This window comes from Onychostoma macrolepis, chromosome 01, assembly GCF_012432095.1.
Source record: "Onychostoma macrolepis isolate SWU-2019 chromosome 01, ASM1243209v1, whole genome shotgun sequence".
NCBI lineage: Eukaryota > Metazoa > Chordata > Actinopteri > Cypriniformes > Cyprinidae > Onychostoma > Onychostoma macrolepis.
Window position 1 is genome coordinate 47,397,700 of NC_081155.1, and position 18,608 is coordinate 47,416,307.

General features: G+C 40.0%; 1 pseudogene; it reads left to right on the forward strand.

The window, feature by feature from the left end:
* Positions 1-18,608, forward strand: part of LOC131533235 (NACHT, LRR and PYD domains-containing protein 3-like) — a 56,115-nt pseudogene that overhangs the window by 12,716 nt on the left and 24,791 nt on the right.

The following is an 18,608-nucleotide window of genomic DNA, read 5'->3' on the forward strand; positions in this document are numbered from 1 at the left end:
TAAACCATCTTAAAGCCTGCCCTTGAATACCCGTATAGTTTTGAAATCGATCTATGAGTATGTCATGATCTATAGTGTCGAACGCAGCACTAAGATCAAGTAAAACTAGCAATGAGGTGCAGCCTTGGTCTGACGCAAGAAGCAAGTCATTTGTAATTTTAACAAGTGCAGTTTCTGTGCTATGGTGAGGCCTGAAACCTGACTGAAATTCTTCATAGAGATCATTTTTTTTTTGCAAGGAGCACAATTGAGCAGACACAACTTTTTCTAAAATTTTAGACATAAACGGCAGATTTGAAATGGGTCTGTCAGTTTTTTGCCAGTTCACTAGAATCTAGTTGTGGTTTCTTAATAAGAGGCTTAATAACTGCCAGCTTGAATGGTTTTGGGACGTGACCTAAAAATAACGATGAGTTAATAATATTGAGAAGCGGTTCTTCTGCTACAGGTAACAACTCTTTCAGTAGTTTAGTGGGTACAGGATCTAATAAACATGTTGTTGGTTTAGATGCAGTGATAAGTTTATTTAGTTCTTACTGTCCTATAGTTGTAAAGCACTGCAGTTTTTCTTTGGGAGCGGTGAATGAAACTGAAGTACTAGACGGTGCAGAACCTACATTTGTTATTGTATTTCTAATGTTATCTATTTTATCAGTGAATAAATTCATAAAGTCATTACTATTAAACTGTGAGGGAATATTTAGTTTGGGTGATGTCTGATTATTTGTTAATCTAGCCACTGTGCTAAATAAAAACCTTGGATTGTTTTGGTTATTATCTATGAGTTTGTGGATATGCTCTGCCCTGGCAGCTTTTAGAGACTGTCTATAGCTGGACATACTGTTTTTCCACGCAATTCTAAAAATTTCCAAGTTAGTTTTTCTCCATTTGCGCTCAAGATTACGAGTTTCTTTCTTGAGAGAATGGGTATAACTGTTGTACCATGGCACAGTATGTTTTTCTCTAACCTTTTTCAGATTGAGGGGGGCAACAGCTTCTAATGTATTAGAGAAGATAGTGCCCATGTTGCTAGTCATTTCGTCTAGTTCACATGTATTTATGGGTACACAGAGCAGTTGAGATAAATCAGGCAGGTTATTTGTGAATCTGTCTTTGGTGGCTGGAACAATAGTTCTGCCCAGACGATAACGTGGAGCCATATAGTTAATATCGGTAATATGCAGCATGCACGATACAAGGAAATGATCAGTAACATCATCACTTTGAGGTACGATATCTATATCAGTAAGATCAATTCCATGCGATATAATTAAATCTAGCGTATGATTGAAACGATGAGTGGGCCCGGTGACGTTTTGCTTGACTCCAAAAGAGTTTATTAGGTCAGTAAACGCAAGTCCTAACGCATCATTTGTATTATCTACGTGAATGTTAAAATCTCCGACAATTAGCGCTTTATCAACATTAACCAATAGATCTGAGAGGAAATCTGCTAATTCTTTTATGAATTCTGTATATGGCCCTGGTGGTCTATACACAGTAGCCAGAGCAAGAGATAGGAGAGATTTCTTTTGCATATCTGACAGTGTAACATTAAGCATAAGTATTTCGAATGAGTTAAACCTGTATCCTGTTTTCTGAGTAACATTGAGAATATCACTATATATTGTAGCGACACCACCGCCATGACCAGTCTGACGGGGCTCATGTTTATAACAGTAGCTTTGAGGAGTAGACTCCTTTAGACCAAAATATTCATTTGGTTTAAGCCAGGTTTCAGTCAAACAGAGTACATCAAAACTATTATCTGTGATCATTTCATTTACAATAACTGCTTTGGGTGCAAGTGATCTAATGTTTAGGAGCCCAAGCTTTAGAAATAGTTTTTGTTCATTTATTTTGCATTTTTCAGGTTTAATCACAATTAGATTTTTTCTAGATCCTGCATTAAATTTATATGTTGACCTCACTATTCGGGGAACAGACACAGTCTGTAAAGATTGGACAACGCAAGTACTTCTGTCATTTAAGAGGGTAGAACAAAAGCCATCATAGCAGTTATTTGAGAATTGGCTTACTAGTCATATGGAGCGTAGCGTCCTGGAGATGTTGTCCGACAGGAGTTCCGCTCCGACTCTGCTGGGGTGCAGGCCATAAGCACGGAAAAGCCTAGAACTCTCCCAGAAAAGATTCCAATTATTAACAAAGAGCAGTTTCTGTTCTTTACACCATGACAATAACCATTCGTTTAAAGCAAAAAGTCTACTGAACCTTTCGTGTCCTCGTCGATACGTGGGAAGCGGTCCTGACACGATGATCATCGTCGCGGGCGATGTGCTGCGTACTGTCTCGATCAGGCTCCTGAAGACCCTCTTCAGTGTCTCCGTCTGCCGCAGCTTGGCGTCATTAACCCCCGCGTGCAGCACGACAGCGCCAACGCTCTCGTCGCCCTTCAGGATCACAGGTATCTGCACAGAAACATCAAGAACACGAGCACCAGGGAAACAGTGGGTGTGCACTTTACCTTCAGCTAACGTAGCACGGACGTGCTGGACGATGGAGTCTCCGACGATCACAGCGTCGCGTTCCATCTCGCAGAGGGGATCGAAGCGGTTCCGGGTGATCTCGGGGCCGCAGTAAAGGACATTAGACATGGACTAAATAGACTGTATGTAGACACACACAGACATCAAGAACCAGCATATGAATCTCAACAATGGTGACAATGAACAAAATGCTTCATGCGGCAATGCATGCTGGGTAACACCATAGTAAAAAAAACTCCCATCATGCACTGCAGCATGAATAATTATTGTCACCATTGTTGAGGATCATATGATAAGTGTTCATGTCTAAAAGCCTGAGTAATATAGTTTTTTTTTTTCCCCAATTTTTAAGCATTACAGTGATATTTGTTTAATAGGACTTTTTTGCAGTTCTGTAACAGCTGAACGCCACTCAATAAACCAAAGAGAGACATTTTCATGATGTTCGTTCAAGTGATTTAAAAGCGGAAAGTGTAAGCTCAACTGCTTCTTCAAGCTTTTAATTCAGCAATGTACAAATGTTTGTTGTGAAGCAATATTGTAATTGCTTAAAAGCAAACCTTTTTCAGTTATTGAAAGGGTCAAGAGGCCAACTAAAGCAAACACTGATCTCCATGATGCTGGCATCATTTTAACCAATAAAACATCAACATCTGATCCTCTGTGATTCTCAATAACAACAGGTGTTCATCACTAATACAATCATCATTTAATTAGACACGTAATTATATCATTAACTTTAACTCTTTGAGGACATGGGATTTGACTTGAGACTCGTTTGTGACTTGAAAGGAATGAGTTGGTTCCTCCTCTGGTGAAATCAGCTGCTGAGTTCATGGGTGGAATAAACACATGGCAGGACTTTTACTTTCTGACCCCTGGACCTTACACCTCTGTCTGTAATATATCTGCTTGTTTTACACTCTTTGGCCACCAGGTGGTATTGTGAGCAAATAAAACCTCCAGAAATTAACCCTTTTGTGAACTACTTGACTGAAATGCTTAATGCTTCATGAAGCTTCATTTCACCATCACTACCTGCTGCTACTGAGAATTACAGAGGATCAGATGTTGAAGTTTTATTGGATAAAACAGTGACTCTTGTGTTAGATCTCTCTCTGTAGCAATGCATGTGGTGTTGTAAAGCAGAGAGATCAGTGCTGTGCAGTGAGCAACTGTTAGTTGTTTTCATATGGTCAAGATAATTATCAGGTGCTGACCTGGTTGCATCCTATATATATATATATATATATATATAAACATTTTTAAAAAATTTTATTTACATGATCTGGTTTTGAATAACCAACCCTGTGAAACTACAGTATGCAATGAAAGTACTGCTATAATAGTTATAGTGAATGAATTTTAAATCTATGTAATGCATGTAAATATTTAAACTCCTGTACTATTTAGACACACAGACATCAAGAACCAGCGTATGAATCTCAACAATGGTGACAACCAACAAAATGCTTCATGCTGCAATGCATGCTGGGTAACACCAAAAAACTCCCATCATGGACTGCAGTATGAAAAAATATTTTCACCACTGTTGAGGATCGTATGGTAAGTGTTCATGTCTAAAAGCTTGAGCCGACACTTTTAAAAAAAAAATATATATATATATTGAAGTATTATGGTGGCATAATAATAACTTTTATTTTTGGTTAAGTTTTTTTTTTTTTCCTTCAGTTCGGTGACGTCAGACAATAAACTGAAAAGAGACCACTTCGTGATGTTCATTCAAACAAGTCATAAGCAGAAAGCATAAGTTAATCTACTACTTCTAGGTTTGATTCAGCAATGCTCAAATGTTTGCTGTGAAACAATATTGCAATTGCTTAGAAGCAAATTACTTGAAATGACTAAAACAAACAGGGTCGAGAGACAAACTAAAGCAAATTCTGACCGCAATTATGGTGGCATCGTGTTATTTATTTTATTTTTTAATTTTATTTTCTTGACCAATAAACTTGACCAATAAAACATCAACATCTAAACCTCTGTTAATTCTCAATAAGAGACTCTGCAGACATAAAATAACGTCAGTCTGGTTAGTAATGAGTGAAGCTGGTGATGCTGTTTGTGGAGTTGTTTAATCAATTTTTTTCCCCCAGTTTATTCCATCCAAGGCTGTGGCTGAAGTCACATGTTCTTGTGTTTCTCTTTTCTTCAATGATGCTGCTTGTTAGGTGTTCATCACTAATGCACAATCATCATTTAATCATCTCATTAACTTTAACTCTTTGGGTCCGTTGTAATAGCCTGCGCTGGGGCCCGTCATTACTATGTTACGCCACTGGCGTTACTGTCATCATTACAACCGCAAACATATTCACTGAAAATCGCTGCACAGCATAAATTATACATTTATTAGGCAGAATATTAGTGAAAATGGTTTTCTCTGTTATCTTGTACATGATGTAAGCATGCTCCGGGCCGGAATGAATGAATAAGGCATTTATATAGCACTTTATTGTATGATACAACAGCGCCAGAGCGCTCACCACACACAGCTACAGGTGGAGAGGAGAGAGATAGAGCCAGTCAAGTGGATGGGGATTATCAGGAGTCCATGATTGACAGGGGCCAGTGGAGGGAATGTGGCCAGGACACCGGGGTTACACCCCTACTCTTTACCATGGGATTTTTAAAGACCACAGAGAGTCAGGACCTCGGTTTAACATTTCATCTAAAAAACGGTGCTTTTTTACAGTATAGTGTCCCCATCAATATGGGCTCGGTGCACAAGATGGCACCGGTGAGCTTCGGCGATGCGAGTGTGTGCATACACAGCAAAAAATCCAGAGTGAAATTAACTCTCCTGGGAGTACATGTGAGACCACACTCAAGAGTGTGAAAGCGTTAAAATAAGAGTGTTAAATTAACACTGAAGCAGAGTTAAAGTTAATGAGATGATTAAGTGATGATTGGCCATTATTGAAGACACCTGATGTTAACAAGCAGAATCACCAAAGGAGAAAATCTCAATTTTTATGTCACCATTATAGTGCTCAGTGTTTGCTTTAGTTGGGCTCTTGACCCTTAGCTTTTCAATATTACATTTTGTTTGGTTGCTGTAACTGAATTACAACAGACAGACAAGCAACAAGACAAAGGAAAAAATATATGTATGTTATTTTTCCTAAATCTCTGAACTCGTTAAGAGCCAAATCTCTGAGTTAGATTTACATTTTTGATTATAGCAGTCTTGTGATTCATTAGCATAGAACTTCCAGCATGTTCAATACAATCCAAGGGATTTCTTAAAAGTAGTTTGTTCAAAAATCGTTGAAAAGTGTCTTTTGTTCAGACACACAAACGTCAAGAATCAACCTGTGAATCTCAACAACGGTGACAATCAAAAAAGCATGTTGCAGTGCATTCTGGGTGCCACCAATCAAAATTCATCCATGGCTGCCATGATGCATTGTGGCATGAATAAATTATGAGCTGAATTGTCTTAGTAATTTCCTTTATTCTTACTATTTTATTTTTGTTTTTTATGTGACTTTTAGTAGCTTGTTTTCTAATGTTTAGAGTTGATCCGTTTTTCTGACTATGCTGTTTGTCACCGTTGTTGAGGTTCATACGCTGATTCTTGATGTCTGTGTGCGCCTAGAAGAATGACTTTTTTTTTTTCTGAACAATTTTCAAGAAATCCTTTTAATAATTGGATACTGTAGAGTCACAGGGCTGTTAAGATCAACAAGGTAAATCTGACTTTTTTAGGTTCAGGCTCTAAATGAGTTTGGTGATTCAGATCAAATGATTACGTGAAAACATAACCAACATGACATGAACAGTTTTTTCTCATTTCTTGTCTGTCTGATATAACTCAGCTACAGCAGCCAAATAAATTCTAACTTTGAAACTGTAAGGGTCAAGAGCCCAACTAAAGCAAACGCTGACCACTATAATGGTGACATGAAAATTTAGATTTTCTCCTTTGGTGATTCTGCTCGTTAACATCAGGTGTCTTCGATAATGGTCAATCATCACTTAATTAATCACTTAATTATCTCATTAACTTTAACTCTGCTTCAGTGTTAATTTAACACTCTTATTTTAACACTTTCACACTCTTGAGTGTGGTCTCACATGTACTCCCAGGAGAGTTAATTTCACTCTGGATTTTTTGCTGTGTACTTACGTCTGGTCTTCGCAATATTTGCATTCACTGTAAGGGGAAACTTCATAGGAAACTTGGCTAGATAGAAATAATTAATGTTTTTCAGATCAAAAAGTGGATAGTGGTATATCAAAGACAAGACAAAACATCCTCCTTACATTATTGCGTACCTCTGTGTGGAAATTCATCAAGATACAACGAGGAGATTTCTTCATTCTTTCCTCTGTTGATTATGCGGTTCAGCCTCAGTGGTTAGTCAGTCCACGGGGATCTCTTCATTTAAACACTCAAAAATGACTCCTTATTGAAATTCATATATGTTTTTTAAATTAAAAAGTAATTAATTTTAATCAATATTTTATAACATGTTATTCCTCATTATGTGCAAAAAAGGTTAAAATTCAAACATTACATTCTAAACTAAAAATGAAAGCACAAAATGTTAACTTGAACAAGGTTTGAGAGACACACATTCACTCATTTGAACATAGAAATTACATTCTGCTGCTTCAACAGTTACTGTGACTGTTTAAATAAAAACACCATTAAACACTCTAAACCTACATTTAATTTCGAATTAATTAATTATGAATTTATTAAGTATAAATATTTGATCAGAATGTATATTTCAGAGTTATTGCTGCTGTTCTGCTGTGCGTCACGTGTTTGACCTGCATGTGTTCAGCAGCGCTCCTTCACTGACGTCTCTGGAGTTTAATGGAGATTTCTTCTCAGGTTATGCAGAATAGAAATACTTTCTAACATTCACAGAGAAGAATTTAACCGTATGTAAGCTCTGCGCTGAGGAGAACACGTCTCTAAAGCATTAAACAGCAGACGCGTCTGTCAAAGCACAACAGAACAAACCGCAGTAAACGCTTGTGCTTTCGTCTGAAGAGCTGAATATAAAGCGCTCTGATGTTTCAGACGACTTGCTCCTGCATCTTTCACACAGCAGCTGTTTTCATCAGTTTATCCAGAGAAATGTGTTATTCACTGATATAAAGTGATGAGACGGACGGATGCTTTCTGAGCACAGCGTTCAGACGAGACTAATCCATAATCACACTCACTGATGATTATTATTACCGTATTGACCCGAATATAAGACGACCCTGATTATAAGACGACCCCCCCTTTTTCCAGATGTACCTTTTGGAAAAAGGCTTTTTGAAAACCAAATCTTTTTTTTTTTTCTTTCTCTCTCTGTAAAACATTTTTTTCTTAAATTATTTTCATATTGCGTATTTTTCCAATTTAAATTTTTGTTTTGAAAGTATGGTAAATACTGGTAAAATTTACCAACAGTGACATTTAAAAATATACACTTTTTGATATCCCTTACCAAAAAGTAGTATACTTCAAGTTTATTTTATTAAGTATACTTAAGTAAAGTTCAAGTATATTTTTAAGTATACTTTATGTAGTAAGTATACAAATATCAGTGTACTAGTAGTATACTTGTAAGTGTACTATTTCAATACTCCTTTGGACTAAATTGGCCCACTTTCTAGGATATAAATGTATACTTTAAGTATAACAGTAGTAAACTTTGAGTACACAACTAGTTTACATCAAAGTTTTTAGCTTGTACTGCAACTATACTAAAAGTAAACTAATAGGTATACTGATAGTTTACTAATTAAATACTTGTTAGTAGCATTTTTAGCACACGTTGAAGTAGTCTCAGTAAACTACTAGTTTAGTAGATTTATACTGCAAGTATACTCGTAAGTTTTCTTTAAGTGAACTTTACATCATACTTTAAGTATACTACTATGTCCCTATTTAGGTATTAATTTGTATATATTTTGTTGTATGAATATCTGAACATGCAAAACATCAAAAGAATGAACAGGGTATCTGCTTGTAAACAAAAAACATTTTATTCTAGCTTCATACATTCTTTTTTAAACATTTGAATGTGAGAAAGTTTCATAAACAAAAATAAAGAAATAAACAATATTTTGAACAAAAAGATGAAAAAAAGACTATGAATTGGATTCAGAATAATAATCAAAATGTAGAGTCGATCAACACCCCAAAGCTTGCAGTCATTATTACCTCTTCATTGGACGACATTTTATTCCATAACTTTACACAGTTTTGATGCTGTTTTATGTCAGATGATCGTGTTACATGTGGAAGTATCTGTTCCTTTTCTTCTTCACTTGTGTTTTGTTTTTGGAAATCCTGTACAGAAGATGTGTACTAGCGCCCCCTACCGTACAACAATAAAAACACGGATTCTAGGAGCACAAGTATAGCTCAAATATATTTAGACTTTTTCGAAGTATGTCAAGTATACTTAAATGTCATTTTAAGTATATTTCTGAGAAGTACATAAAAAGTAGGCTAAAAGTATACTTTCCTAATTTTTTTTGTTTGTTTGTTTAAAAGAAGTATACTAATAGCACGCTTGAATAAACTTCTTTTTCGTAAGGGATTCCATAAAAATAATACGTACCCCATCTGAATTATATAACATTTAGGCTATCCATCTCATAGTAGCCTACCAAAATTGTATTAACAGTGGAAGTGAAGTCTTGTGTTTTAAAATCACTAACAGAGGAAGTTTGCTCCCATCAGGCTAACATACAGTCACGACTCGTGCCGCTGTAAGCTTTTCTTTTTCTTTTGTTTTCACTCGCAATCTTTACAACACACATTACATTACATATTTCATGGCACACTCGTTTTATGTGTGTTTGGCACCACCTATTGTTGTGGGTGTATTATTGACATGTCAAAGTCTAGACCAGGGGTACTCAAATATAAACTTGAAAGGTCCACTTACCAAATTTCCATTCAGTCCGAGGTCCGGAAAAGTGATGGTCAAATTCCAAATAGAGAACTCCAACAAAACAAAAACAACGGCAACCCCCAGAACTTTCGAACTATACACAAAAAACGACATGGTAGGCCTTTTAGTGTGAAAGGTGACACCTTCTTTGTGCCACCAGTTGTTTAAACTTGGGCATAAAAGGTGTGAGGGCCAGGCGGAGGCACTGATGTAAGTGTTCATTGGTGAGTGTGCTGCGGTATGCGTTTTTCACCATGTTCATGGTTGAAAAGGCAGATTCACAGCAGTATGTTGAGGGAAACATTGTGAGAATTTGAAGGGCCATCTTCTGCAGGAGAGGAACACCTGCTGCAGTAACCATCTTCGTCCAGAAGGTGACAGGGTCACAGTGAGATTCCTGCAGTGCTAGGTTTTCTTGGAGCTCAATTAGCTCTGTTTGCAGAGAAGCAGCACTGGCCCATGGGAAGACTTTTCAGTGGCTTCAGTTGAGAATTCTGCAATATTTTTCACAAGAAATGGATTTTCGATACACAGCAAGACTTGTTTTCCCAGAGTGAAATCTTCAAAGCGAGTTTGGAAATTTTAATCAGCTTGTCCAGGAATTCAGCATAATTGTGATGGTGATGTTTTCCTGCAGTCTGATCCAAAAGTCTTGGGAAGTGAAGCAGGTCCTGCTGTAAGTCACATTTGAACACCTCCAGCTTCCTCTGGAAAGCACGGACAGCTGACATGAGGCCACACACTGTGCTGTTTTTGCCCTGGAGCTTCATATTAAGGTCATTGAGATGGGAAGTAATGTCAGTTAGAAAAGCAACAATTTCCATTTTCTTCATTCTTCATGAAATCCACAAACGGTTTGGCTTTTGCACTCTTCTGATCCAACAGAAATGTCTCCAGCTCTTTCCGCAGTGCCCAAAACCGCTCCAGTACCTTGCCTTTACTAAGCCACCGGACATGGTTGTGAAGGAGCAAATCATCAAATGTTGCATTCACCTCTATTAGAAATGAGCGCAACAAACGATGTTGCAGAGCAGAGGATGCTCTCAGATAGTTGACAAGTTTCATGACTGTTGTCATGACTTCCGAGTACCTTTCTCCAAGGCTGGCACACAAAACCATCTGGTGAATTATGCAGTGGTATGCCATGAGGTCAGGGTGGTGAGCTCTCAAGCGTGACACTAATCCCTCTCTCTCCCAATCATACATGGCGCCCATCAGTAGCAATGGAAACAACATGCTTCAGGTCTATCTCTCTGTCTCTAAGCATCTGTGTCACTGCTTCATAAATCTCATCCCCCCTTGTGTGTCCATGGAGGTTTGTGAGACCCAAAACATCTTCATGAAATTCTCCCTTTTCTTCATCAAAAAATCTGACAAAGACCATGAGTTGTGCATTGTCTGTGTTGTCTGTGGATTCATCCACAGCCAATGAAATGAATTTGGCTTTTTTTATAGCAGAACTAAGTTGTTCAAGCAAATCATCAGCAAGTATTTCAGTTCGTCTTGCAGCAGTGGAATCAGAACAGGGTATTTGGCTTATTTTCTTAATTATTTCATCCTTTTGAGTCCCTTCAAACAGAGCAGTCACCACTTCACTCATACACTCCTTGACTATTTCAGCATCAGAGAAGGGTTTCTTGTGTTTTCCCAGGACCCATGCTACTCTTAGTGAGGCTTCGTTGCCGCTCCTGTTGTGTGGCTGATCTAACTATTACACTGCTTGTAGCTTCATAGGATGATTTCAGCTGGTTTATTTTTGTGGTCCTTAACTCTGTGTTCTGAGGGTAATTTTGTTCAAAATGTGTATGCTTGGTTTCATAATGGCGTTTCACATTACCACTTTTGATGATTGCTACCGTGTCGTTGCAGATTAAACACATTGGTTTTGTGCTTCCCACGGGAGCACGAATGCATATTTTCTGTCCACTCACTTTTAAACTCGCGGTTTTCTAAATCAACCTTTCTTTTCTTGTCAACGGCAGCTTTGAGCACGCCATTTTCACTTTTAGTCAGCAAAAGAAAAAGTTTCCGATATTTGCAGTGCTCGCAAACGATGAGACTGCCTGGCCCAGAGCACGTGACCGGTGGATAAATATCGCTGCCTTCAGTGACTGAGTGAATGACGTTGCTATAGCGATGCTGTTACAGCTGCTGTGATTGGACATAGATGAAGCAGCCAAACCGAGTAGAAGCCTCAAAGATATATAGCGCGGAATCACAATTGCGCACTGCACTGAAAACTCATTTGGATTATGATTAAAATAGCATGTTGATTTTGGCGTTGGTCCAGATTTAACCGTGTCTGGGTCCAGATACGGACCGGAGTCCGCCTATTGAGTACCCCTGGTCTAGACCCAGAATATAAGACGACCGCGTTTTTTCAGATGTATTTCCAAGAAAAAAACATTGTCTTATATTCGGGTCAATACGGTATTATTGATTTTATCTGTTATTGTTGGAGCCCTGCTTATAATAAATGAAACCACAGACAGAACTAAAGGAAGAATGATTTCTGTATTTATCAGGTTCTTCAGGACGAGGAAGAGATCTTCATCACCAGATCACAGCCGTGTGTCTCTGAAGAGTGACGGATCCATCAATCATCCTCCTGACCTCAGTGATGATCCAGTGACCTCTGAGCCCAGGTGAGGATAAACGTGTAGTGATGATTGAACTGATTTATGGGAGTCAAAAACACACTCAATGCACACAGACAGGACATGACATAATACTTCACAGATAAACTGAAATTATACTGAAAATACTAGACTGACATCTCTATCGATGTAGATTTATTTATATTTTCAGATATGTGTAATCAGTTGTTCTTGTGATATTTCAGCAGAGCAGATGGAGAGCGAAGCATCTCTGGAGGAGCCTCTGTCTTCTGTCTGAACAACACGAGCGTTACAGCGTCTCTGAATAAACATGATCAACCAGTGAATGATGAACTACAGAGAGTCAAAGACCAGCTCAAAACCAGCATGAAGAACAAGTATGAGAGATTATTTGAGGGACTGAACCTCCAGGAGAATGAAAGCCTCCTGAACAGGATCTACACACAGCTCTACATCATAGAGGGAGAGAGTGAAGGAGTGAATGAAGAACATGAGGTTTCACAGATGGAGAAAACAGCCAGAACACAACACTCACAAGACACTCCAATCTACTGCAATGACATCTTTAAAGCCTCAGCTGAACCAGGATGTGAGGAGAAAGACCAGATCAAGACTGTTCTTACTAAAGGCATACTAAAGGAAAATCCGTCTCTGTGCAGAAGTTCATTCTGGACTGGGCCGAGGGAAAAGCCAATCAGGATGTAGATTTCATGTTTGTGCTTCCATTTCGAGAGCTGAACTTGATCCGAGATCATCAGTACAGTCTTCACAGACTTCTGCTGGACTTTCATCCTGAACTTCAAGATCTGGACTCAAAGATTTATGAGGAGTGTAAAGTTGTGTTCATCTTTGATGGTCTGGATGAAAGCAGAATCACGCTGATGTTTTCAGACGCTCAGAAAGTTTGTGATGTGACTGAGACTTCATCAGTGGGCGTGTTGATGTCAAAGCTCATGAAAGGAGAGCTGCTTCCCTCTGCCCTCATCTGGATCACCTCCAGACCAGCAGCAGCCAATCAGATCCCCTTCCGAATACATCAACCGTCTGACAGAAATTCAGGGATTCACTGAGCCTCAGAAGGAGGAATATTTCAGGAAGAGAATCAGTGACCAGCATCAAGCCAGCAGAATCATCTCACACATCAGAAGAGCAAGAAGCCTCCACATCATGTGCCACATCCCCGTCTTCTGCTGGATCTCATCCACTGTGCTTCAGAAGCTCCTGGAAGAAGATCTGAGTGCAGAAATCCCTCAAACTCTGACTGAAATGTACATCCACTTCCTGCTGATTCAGATCAACATGAGGAACCAGAAGTATGAAGAGAGAGATCCAGAGAAACTCCTGCAGTCCAACAGAGAAGTGATTGTGAAACTTGCTGAAGTGGCTTTCAAACAGCTGATGAAGGGCAATGTGATGTTCTATGAGGAGGACCTGATTGAGAGCGGCATAGACGTCACTGACGCCTCAGTGTATTCTGGGATTTGCACTGAGATCTTTAAGGAGGAATCTGTGATTCATCAGAGGAAAGTCTACAGCTTCATTCATCTGAGCGTTCAGGAGTTTCTCGCTGCTTTCTATCTGTTTTACTGCTATTTAATGAAGAACAAGGACCCACTGAATGAATTCAGATCTTACAGATCTGATGAAGTCTCTCTGTATAATCTACTAAGATCAGCAGTAGATAAAGCTCTCAAGAGTAAGAATGGACGTCTGGATCTGTTCCTGCGGTTCCTGCTGGGCGTCTCACTGGAGTCCAATCAGAGACTCTTACAGGATCTACTGACACACACAGAGAACAGCTCAGAGACCATCAGAGAAACCACACAGAGAATTAAACAGAGGATCAAATATGATGATGAGGATCTCTCAGCTGGTCAGTCCATCAATCTGTTCCTCTGTCTGCTGGAAGTGAAAGATCAGACTCTGTCCAGAGAGATTCAGGAGTTTGTGAAATCAGACAAACACTCAGAGAAGAAACTCTCTCCTGCTCACTGCTCAACAATCTCCTACATGCTTCAGATGTCAGAGGAGCCGCTGGAGGAGCTGAACACCATGAAATACAACACATCAGACGAGGGCAGAAGAAGACTGATACCAGCTGTGATCAACTGCAGAAAAGCTCTGTGAGTGTTTCATCATTAACTAAATTATCATATTTAATAATGAATCTGATACCTTTATAATAAATGTTCCTAAATGAGAGATTTTCTCCTAAATAACAGGCCAGAATCTTAAAGGAGTCACGACAGGTGTGTTTAATACAGTAGATAGTGGAGTAAAATATCTGTTATCACCGCGGTAAACACAACCCAGTCACATGAGAAACTCGTTCATTAAATCAGCAGCAGGTGGAGCAAAGGGACGGTCGACACCATTGATCAGTAAAGCTGCAATTCAGACATTTTCACTGTGAATGAAGATAAAATAATGACATACATTATTGGTAATATCAATAATAGTAATATATCATTATAACATTTAATCTTCAGTAATTATTGATCATAAATGCTTAATGTTCCTGCTGTTTGACTGCTGTTACAGTGAACTATTACAGTGAAGGCAGTGCTTGAAGTGTGTTTACTCTTTACTGTACAGCACTAGCCAGTATTTTACATTATTATACAATTAAAGAGGTCTGCATTATGCCATAAAATAAATAAAACAATAGAAAAGGTGGATTACTGTGAATGGGAATATTATGAGTGATATAGGTCTAGTTTTTTTAAAACTCAAACTTACTCCGTCTGCTTTGTGATCAAATTAATTTTACAAATGCTTTTACTTGTCCTGCTCCACTTCACAGTTGTCGAGTGAAAGGAGAGTTTTATAATGACAGGACACGCATTTATACAACATTTTATACAAAAGGAAGAACCGCTTGTTCTGCGCGTCATTGCACATGCGCAGTCCTTTCAGTTTCAGTTTTCAATCCTGTAAGGATCCACCCGCTAGTCCAAACAGCGGAATCCAGCGGCCTGGTCGAAGATTTAATGCATGTTCGGTCTTTTACTTGCGCCTCTGAATTTATCTGGATTTAGTCTCAATTTTAGTCTAACTCCGTGCTTGATCTGACTCCAATTTCAAGTTTAGACAATATTTAGCCTATAATTAAGAATTGATCACAGACACAGATTGTATATTAATATAGATATTTGATTATTCTAGAAGTCCCATACTTTCAATTCTTCGTTCATTAGGGAGCAGGTATCGCACAGGAATTGCATTTCGGACAATTTTTTTAGTGAATACACGGACACAAACTTGTCAGTTCTGAACTTATGCAGATTGGTTATAATACCTTTAAGTGAGCTGCGCCTGCATACTCATAACAAAAAGTGTATTTTTTCCTATAACCACGAGAGCTACACCGTGTTAAACCAGCGACAGTCAGAAATCGGAAGCCCCTCATGGTGTTCCCCATGGATCCTCCATCGGTGCTTCGGTGTGATCTGTCCTGAACGCAGATTTGTGGAAATACCACTACACATTAATCTACTTGAAAAATTATTTTAGAAGAGATCAGAATAAATCAAATATAACAATGGTAAAAACGTGTCATGCCAACAACAACAATAAGAAGCCAATTAAAAAATAAGAAAATACATAACATCAGTTGTTCAAAGACGAATCTAAGAATAAAAATGTATACCTGACTTCAAGAAGAAGATGCATAGTATGGAGCATATGAAATACCCTCCACACTACGGGCTGATCTGGCTACAGAATCGCAATGACTGATTTGCAACTTTCCCTTAAATACTCCCAGAACATAAACATTTATTCTCGGCCCCCCACAGATTTCATCTCTGTATGGAGAATGAGAAGCCTCTGTAGGAGCTGTTCTCGTGCCCCAAATGGTCACACCTGGTGTAGAGCAATGTTTCTCAGGTTTTGAAAGGAGACCGCCCACAACAGAAGTACAGAATTCACTCAAGTTTTCAATATTTCTCATAATATAAGTGACTACTTGATCCAAGATGGCGGCGCGGTCAGACGCAGCGGCTACTCCGGGTCCCAAAGACGGTGCTTTTATGTCTTTTAATGTTGTCTGTTCGTCTCCAAATAGTGTCAATTTACCGCTAATTCATAAGGAAATCACTCCAAAACTCATCTATGATCGCCAAAGTCTTTTGGATATCGGCAACGCATACAAACACCAACTCTCGGCGGCGGCTACTGAGAAGCTACGAGGCCTTTGTTTACTGCTGAAACCGGACCTCAAGACTGCGGCCTCACCTACTGATGCTACCCGCACAAGGCAGCGTCGCAAGGGGTGTGAGAGAGAACAGAAGCACGGAAAGCGCGGAGGTATACGAGCTAGGCTAAGGGCTAACCCCACAAGACCGGCTCTTCCAACACTGTTCATCGCTGGTGGAGTTTATGGTTGTGAAGTGTCGACCGTTCTACCTGCTGCGGGAGTTCACGGCCATTGTTATTGTCGCGGTTTACATTCCCCCGTGTGCAAACGCTAAGGACGCGCTTCGTGAACTGTACAGCGCCATCAGTGAACAACAAACAAATAACCCTGACAGCTTTTTCATCATAGCCGGTGACTTCAACCACGCAAACCTAAAGACAGTTTTGCCAAAGTTCTACCAACATGTGAACTTTGCAACAAGGGGAAACAACACACTGGACTTTGTTTATACAACAGAGAAAAACGCATACAAAGCTGAACCCCGCCCCCACCTCTGGTACTCGGACCACATCTCTGTTATGCTAATCCCAGCATACAGACCACTTCTCAAACTTGCCAAACCGGTTCAAAAGCAGATCACGGTATGGCCAGACAATGCCACCTCAGCACTGCAGGACTGCTTCCAGGACACAGACTGGAACATGTTTAAAGAGGCGGCCACCTACAACAACCACACAGACTTGCAGGAGTACACTGAAACTGTGACTGCTTACATCAAAAAGTGCATAGATGATGTGACCATCACCAAGACCATCACCACACGTGCCGAACAGAAGCCATGGATGACAGCAGAGGTTCGTGGGCTGCTAAAGACCAGAGATGAAGCATTCAGATCAGGAAATAAAGCAGCCCTCAAAACAGCAAGAGCCAATCTGTCTCATGGCATCAAGAAGGCAATACATCAGTATGCTAAAAAAATCAACAACAACTTCAGCAACAGTAAAGACACTCGGACCCTGTGGCAAGCCATTCAGAGCATCACTGACTACAAGGCTCCGCCACAGGCCAGTGACGATGATACGTCCCTACCAGAGGCACTCAACCACTTCTACTCATGATTTGAGATACAGAACGACACACCTGCATGGAAACTACTCACATCTCCAAACGACCAGGTACTCTGTCTCTCCCCAGCCGATGTAAGGAAGACCCTATCCAGGATTAACCCACAAAAGGCTGCGGGCCCTGACAACATACCTGGACGTGTACTGAGAGACTGTGCTGCACAGCTGATGGATGTCCTAACAGACATCTTCAACACCTCGCTGAGCCAGGCAGTCGTCCCCATATGCCTCAAATCCACCTCCATAATCAGAGTACCAAAGAAGTCACCTGTGTCCTGTCTGAATGACTATCATCCCATAGCACTGACCCCAATCATGATGAAGTGCTTTGAGAGGTTAGTCATGCATCACATCAAGTCCAGTCTCCCAAACACACTGGAGCCATTCCAGTTTGCATACCGTCCAAACCGTTCCACGGACGATGCAATATCCACCACTCTCCACCTAGCTCTTACTCAGCTGGAACAGAAAGACTCCTATGTAAGAATGCTGTTCATCGACTTCAGCCCAGCATTCAACACAATAATCCCACAACAGCTCATCCACAAACTAAAGCTGCTGGGCCTTAACACCTCCCTCTGTAATTGGATCCTGGACTTTTTAACTGCAAGACCTCAGTCAGTCCGTGTCGGAACACCTCCAGCACTACCACACTGAGCACAGGTGCCCCACAAGGCTGCGTGCTCAACCCACTGCTCTTCACACTGCTGACCCACATCATCAAGTTTGCTGATGACACAACTGTGATAGGCCTCATCAGAAACAACGATGAAGCACACTACAGAGAGGAAGTGGCACAGCTGGCTGAATGGTGTGGTGCTAACAACCTGTCCCTCAATGTGGGTAAGACAAAAGAGGTTGTGATGGACTTCAGGAGAAACTCTGTTGACCACCCCCCACTGACCATCGACGGCTCAACCATGGAGAGAGTCGGTAGCACTAAATTGCTGGGGGTGCACATCACAAAGGATCTCACCTGGACCACCAACGTCACGTCACTCAACAAGAAGGGACAACAGTGCCTCCACTTTCTCTGCCGGCTGAAAAGGGCAAGTCTCCCTCCACCCATCCTCACCACTTTTACAGGGGCACCATTGAGAGTGTGCTGACCACCTGCATCACTATCTGGTATGGGAACTGCAGTGCTGTTGACCGCAAGACCCTACAATGGACAGTGAACACTTGAACATTGCATTACAAAATAATGTTTATTTGAGCATTGCACTACAAAAACTTTTGCACTATGCGCTGCTTTCCACAAAATCTCTCTTCTGCACAACAATTTA